Below are 7,247 nucleotides of genomic sequence, written 5' to 3' on the forward strand. Positions count from 1 at the left end.
GCAGTGGTGTCCCTGCTGACCACATATTTAAACTGCTGCCAGAGAGCTCCAAGTGGGTCTTTTTTTGGACAGCAGCATCTCAGCACATGAAATTAAACAAGAATGTTCCTGGTACAATTGTGAAACATAGCCCAAGATTATCACCCTAGATGTTTGCTTTAGCAAACACTTCTCAATTTGATCTTTGCTACACATTTTGAGTTTGTACTTTGCTCCTCTTTTATTTCAGCAAGAAGCATCAACGTTTTCTCAAGTTTTAGTAAAAAACTATCAGTATGTGCACACCAAAGTGCCCCTATTCTGATAATGCTATATCCCTTCAGAATATCTCCAGAACTGCTTTTCATTCATTTAGTAATTCACTTACAAATCTTACTTGTCCGTACCTGTGCAGAAAGATATCAGGCAGACACTTAATTCACGTTGACAATCCAGGCACTTTTGAATCTCATGAAATTGTTATCAAATGGAACTTTGATACCAAATGGAACATGCTACCTTGTGAGCAGAGGAAGGAGTGTTAAAAATGCAAGGAAGATAAATGCATGGAGTGCATTTCTGAGATGAGCCAAGAATTGTTGTCCTGCTATATCTGCCTAGCTCTCCAGCAATCTTTAAACACAGGCACAATTCACAGACTGTCTCCTGCAGCAAGCACCGAGACTCCAAAGCAGCCATTTTGGTCTCCTCTCTGAAGCATTTACTGAAATGCCACATATTTTTAATAAGAAAAAGACCAATTTTCCCCACCAGGAGGTCAGTAATAATCTGTGTTCTGTGCTTGCCTTTCTTTTCCACCATTGCTTCATACTATGTTATATTTTATTAATCTCAAAAATGTAATTATTGAACTAGTCTGTTTAGAAAAACATATTTTTTTAAAAATGGTAAATCCTGCTTATCCGCATGTCTGGCTATCAAGTAAGCAATTAAAACTATTCATCTCTGTCAAAGTGCAGAATAATTCTCTCTCATAAATAAAGGCAATGATGCAGTAATGTTCAGAAGACTAAAGCGCACACAGAGGTCAAGATGTCTGCAATACCAGCCTTTGTTTAAGTACATCCAAGAAAGGAAATCAATATTCCTCAGGAGAGCATTTTGTTGGTACAGCTGCTGTTGCTAAGATTGGCTCAGTGTCATGTTCTCATTAATACAGTTTAATGGCAACACTAAGATTGAGAATGTGCAGACAGACATAATGAATTTATACTAAAAACATAAAAATGTAGAAATTCTAATTGCTTTGGCCTGATTGGCTCCTTTATATCTTGAAAGGATCATGTTTATAAATTAGAGCTTAATGATATTTATGAGTCACAAAATTAAGTCCTTCCTTGTAGCAGTCATTAACATGAAAGCAATTGCTGCTGCAGTTTGCCCTTTAAGAGCTTCAGCACATAAAGACTGGCATGCTCGAGAGCAGTTTTGCATTTTGGAGCAAATTGTTACTATTGCAAGGAAAATGTTAGGGTTTAGTTATACAAGCGTATCTGCTATCATTAAAATAACTCTTTGAAGCCCACTTCTCTCGGAGGAAGAGATGTTTCTCCACATGCATTGTGTCGTGCCATTCTGTGAAAGGAAACATCCCTTTGTATCAAGCTTTATCAGTCCTCCTCACTCTCTCTCTAATGATGCACATTGCCCTGAATGTCATTTGTCATTCAGCTGTTCGTTTCCCTGGCTACGCTCTGGAAGCCTGACAGAAGCAGGCAAGAAACATGAAAAAAAACTACTGGGGATTAAAAAAAATAATAATAATGATGCCATAGGGAACATGAACAGAAAAAATAAAAAAGAAACGAAGACAGAAACGACATCCAGGGAGCACAGAGCTGACAGCATCAAAATGATTACTGATCAAACACAGGAGAAAAATCTGTGGGAGAAGTTTGACGTCTCCCTCTGCAGAATGGCTATGTCTTGAATTGAAAAACAAAAAAAAACAGAACAAAACAAATTTAAAAAAAATTTTTAAAACCCAAAAAAACCCCAAGCCAAACATTGTAACAAGGCCAGATAACTAATTATAGTCTTGCAATGAGTTACACAAGCATCAAGCATACACACAAGCATGATGTGCAAGCGCTATGTACATGGACTGCAATCTTTCCAGCCCCATCCTTCCTTAGTTCCCAGTGTCTGAAGGAGCCTGTGCCCTGTTTGATGCAGCACGGGACACCTTCTGCCTCCAGTGGCCTCTGAGTCCTGTTTGTCCTTACTTCCCAGGCCTTGAACATCCTATAGCTCACACTGATGGGGTAGTACAAATGGTTTTACTGCCATTTGTGCAAATTTTCTCCATTGCTATAGAATGGATAAATCTCTACTCAGTAAAGATTGTAATTAAAGCACAAAATTGTATTAAAAAGTACTTACTAAAAGTCCCAAACTCCATCATGTCTATGCCCGTCAATAGCCAGACACAAGTACAAAGCCTGTGAAGTAATTGTCTCCACACTCTTGACTAAGATGGTTTTTTTTAGTGTCTGGTACCCCTCCACCAATTATTTGACTTTCATAAAAATTTGTTTAGGGAAATATTTCTTCAAGGATTATTCAATTTGTTAATTAGACAAGCTGAAATAAGGATGCTTGAGAGTGCATGACTTGTGCAGCCTAAATTAAGCTGCTTGGACTTACATACTACCTGATGATTGGACTTTAGTATAGCATGTGAGGCTCACTCAGGTGTTCAACAGGCCTGCTTAGGTCTCAGAAAGGAAAACGTGTGCTATCATCAGCTAAATTTACACGTGGATTTTAAACATCACAGTATCATTTCATATGACCTGACATTTCAGCATCCTGCCTCCAATGCAAGGCTTCACAGCATCTTATACCCATGTACCCACTACCCCTATATAAAGAGGGAACTAAAACTGTGAAAGGAAGCTACAGGAGGGCAGCACACTGAGCACACAGCTAATAGGAGTCATTAAGGACATGTGTATGTCTTGCATTGCACGGCTTTTTACAAAATAGACATTTTATTTTGAACTCTAGAGAAGTATCTCTGGGTTTAACAACCCTAGGCCCAAAGATATTCCCTTTAAAATGCAAAGTAAAAGTGATCAGGTCTTTTACTGGATGACTGATAAAGGCTATTTCCTTCACACTCACACTTCTCATAGGGCAACTTGGTACTGGAATAATACATACTGAGACTATTTTGCTTAAATGAAGTATTCTTTGTAAAGAATTAGAAATTGATGTTTAAATTACACTTCTATGTAAACACACACACTCCTCTATTACTTATTTACTCCTGAACTAACAGTGCTATGAAAAGGCTGGTGTTTCAGCTGATGAGACTGGGCACAACCACATCAGAAAGCACTTTATTTTAATACATGGAAGATTCCAGCTTTCTATATATTTACTGTGAGCACAGCAGTATTCTTATTTTTCTAGATGTCATTTATGTGAAAAGAAAAGAGATAATTATTGTCTTGAGCTGAACAAAAGTCAAGCTGGGTGAAATCAGGAAACAAACAAAAACCCCCTGATATTAGAACAAATGGTATCTGAGTATCTTATCACACAAAGGGGAGCTGGCCAGATGCTGTTTTACTGTGTATCTGTCAGGGTCCAGCAAGGATTCTGGGGAACCAGGGTTGGACACAGGTGGGCAGGTCCGCAGTTATGAGTCAGGTCCAAGGGCAAGCCAGAAAACACCGTGAAATCTGGAGCCTGGTTTGGTGAAGCCCACAGCCAGAGCTGTGAGGAAATGGAGACCAGCCCTGCTGGGGCATCTCTGGGGCAGGGGCTGATGGCTCTGAGGGGCTGGCATGGGGTCCTGAGCTGTGGGAAGTGGCAAGCCCCAGAGAGTGGGCAGGAATGGTCAGAGCTGGTGGTGCCCTCAGCACTATGGCAGTAACTTTCTTTTGTGAGGATATCTGAGAAGACTTAAGAAATGTGCATTTGCAAAGAGGGAAGAGCAGCCCTCACATCCTGACAGAGCTAAGGCACGTGGCTCAGTAAGAGCAGTGACTCAGTCAAGCCATTCCTTGCTAAGTCACACAACGCCCAGCCTGGGTTCAAGAGGCTCTGAAACAGAGCCCTGAGAAGTACTTCCTTCTGTCTGCTGGGGTCAAAGGGGCAGCTGAGATCTATCTCAGAGACCAGCATGTCCATGGGTGCCTCTTCTGGATGCCCACCTGAAGGACTTGAGGACCTGGCTCTTAGTAATTGTACCTGCAACAAGCACCAACAGAAACTGGGACGAGCACTAATTAAGGGCCAACGTGATTCACATTGCTCCTATAAAACTGTGTCATAGGTATTTTTCAGGTTGGCAGCTAAAATTAAAGGACTTTTGGAACTGCGTTTCCATTAGTTATATATATTTAATGCTCTTTAAAATATCCAAGATAAGAATCACAAGTCCAGACAGGCATACCTTGGTTCTTTTACCATAATGTGGATGCCTGGGATGTCCTTGGATTTCTCTGAATGCCTGTGTTTAGGAAACAGAACCAAGCCCTTAATATCCTCTCTACTTTAGGAAGCCATGTGTAAAATGGAGGTGGCAAATTATTGCAGAGGCTTCTTATAAAAGATCATGTTTCTGAACCTTTCAGGTAGTTCAGTGCTTAAGGTAACAAATACTTATGAAGAACCTAGTAATTTCTTCTGCAGTGCTTTAACACAGAGTAAAAGATCCAATAGAGAGAAAAATAAACTATTGAAGAATTACCCATTCAACTTCTAGATCACAGGTAATGTTGTGTCATTGGCATACTCCATTTCCTCACTGGGACTTGTGCACTTTTATTCTAAGTCAAGTTTTGCAGATTATGTTTAAGATTTCACATTTCATAGAATTTTGGTTAAGAAGGGATTTTTTCTGCCATAATCTTTTAACTTAAAAAGTAATATTATGGAGTTTAAATTCACTTTAAAGTGCTTCAAATAATGCCTTCAAAGGGTTGTAAAATAACTTTTTTCTCACTTTTGCTAAGTGACATAAAGTCAGACTGTGATAAAGTCAGGTATTTACAACAGTTCAGGTATAATAAATTAATGAGACTCATACAGGCTTAAGTGAAAAAAGATAAAAAGCCTACACTATGGGGCAGTTACTTGGTCCATTTCTTTTCCCCTGATACAGATGAAAATTCTGTGATTCATCACTTATGAACTCCAAGAACAGACTGGGCAGAAGAACTATTCTGAACAGACAGATTGCTACCACTAGTTCATCAAACAGTAGAGCAAAAGATTTTGATGTAGAAAAATAATGCTATTGTGACTAGGATTTTTTGAGTGAGTTCTGCTTATTTAGAAAGGGTACTTCGGCCTGGCTGGCTCCCCTGAAAAATGATTAGTGCGCTCAGTTGCTTTCAGTCCCTTTCCATTTCATTGCAGTGTAGCTGGAGACGGACCACCTGCAGAGACACTAATCCAATCTAGGCAAATGTTACAAAGCAGAGTGACAGAATTGTGGCTGAATTATGCCTTTTAAAAGACAGAGCCCTATCAAGAGTGCTGAGAAAATTTACAAACTGAATGCAATGCACAGTCCAGAGGCAGCCAGACTAGGCAACTCAGGTTGCTGCCAGAAGTGCCTGATGGATTAGGCTGAAAGGTGACCCCAAACTACAGTGTTAAAAAAATGAAAGAACGATTTGGATCTTTTAAGCTCACACAGAGTATGTGTCACTGGACTGGGCTAAAAGATTTTTTAAAATACCAAATCAGCCTGATTAAACAAAAGCCCCAAAGTGTGAGTACACTTATTTAGAGAAAGAAATGTTTGTACAGAGCAGAAGATGCAGGAGGTAGATCAGCAAACTGGGCCAGAGAGTGAGCCAGGCTATTTAACTGCAGTTTACACTTACTTTTCCTATTGAAGTCTGTTGACATGGGGATAAAACAACAAGGAGAAATGCTGTCTTTTTGGAGGGGAGAGGGAAACCCCACAGTATTGTACTTATCCACATTCACTTCCACCACTGTAGAAAATGCTGTAAAAATGACAGAAGACAAGTTAAATACATAAAGGCAGAGATAACCTGATTCACGTTCTGCAAGCAAAAACTTCAGCAGTTCCACAAGAGTTTGAGAATTCAGATCTATTAGGCTATGCTGTTCAATGCAGTAACAAGAAACACAGATTCTCAAGGTAGAATTCATGAGAGAGATTTTACATCTGCTGCCAAAGGATCCCTGAAAAAGGCATTTTCACAAAAACACACCAGAGTGCCCACTTGTATGATTAAAAGAAAAAGGAACTGTTCAGGTTTCCAAGATGCCTGTTTGTGACGTAATCCTGCACAATGAATCAAATTTGCTAGTGAATCCTTCTCAGGAGGTTAGTTACAAATTGTGACTATTAACTAGAAGAGAAAGACATCACCATACTGGTATGTGAGCAACCAGCAGAAAAAATAAGTAATAAAAAGGAGATACTTGGAAGCAGTTGCGTATAATAAAACCAAGTTCAATCAAAACACAACTTCTGTGAGGGTTCTCAGTGCAACGATTCTAGATGCATTAGAGCCTGAGTACTCTGGTTACTATCTTAATATGTCCAGCTGTACTGTGCTACTGTGCTGAAAGTGAGTCCTGCTGTTATATCCAAATAAGTAAATAGGGCCTCACAAAGTAATTCAGTGATGGTTAAAAGCTATGAAAGTGTCTGCTGTATGTCCTCAGATAACCTTTACTAGCTTGGCAAAAAGACCTTGCAGCTCATCCTAAAGCGTTGTCTCTGCTTGACAGAATATAAAACAGATTTGGAAACACCGATTACCGACTGGTTGCTTGATTGCAATTAGATAATGCAAAATTATTCTGCTGAAGCAAACAACTTGCAAAACAGCACTTATATGCAGGCAACATGGCCCTTCAGTCTCATCTTGTTCCCCAGGAGGAAGTGCAGGACATGTGGGCATGGGAAGGGCCAAAGTAAGTCTTCTAGATCCGGGCCTGAACTAGGAGAGGCTGAGGGCTGCTGCTCAGTCCAAAGGTGAGGGGATCCTGGCAAGAGAGATGGACAACACAGGACAGCTGCTAGGAACAGCCTTTCAGTGGTCAAGTCAGAAACATCACATGACTCCTACAGACAGCTTAACCAGACAAGACTGGGTATGTTCTGGAAAAGACCTGACCATGACTTTTGTAGAAATGGCTGACAAATGAGAAATGCTGCTTTTGTTTTCCTATTTCCAAACAATCAGCGCTGTGCTTGTGTTAGCAAAGATCATTTCACAACTTCTTCCAGAAGCCCTTTCTTTCCC

Source organism: Corvus brachyrhynchos, unplaced genomic scaffold (assembly GCF_000691975.1).
Source record: "Corvus brachyrhynchos isolate BGI_N302 unplaced genomic scaffold, ASM69197v1 scaffold23, whole genome shotgun sequence".
Lineage (NCBI taxonomy): Eukaryota > Metazoa > Chordata > Aves > Passeriformes > Corvidae > Corvus > Corvus brachyrhynchos.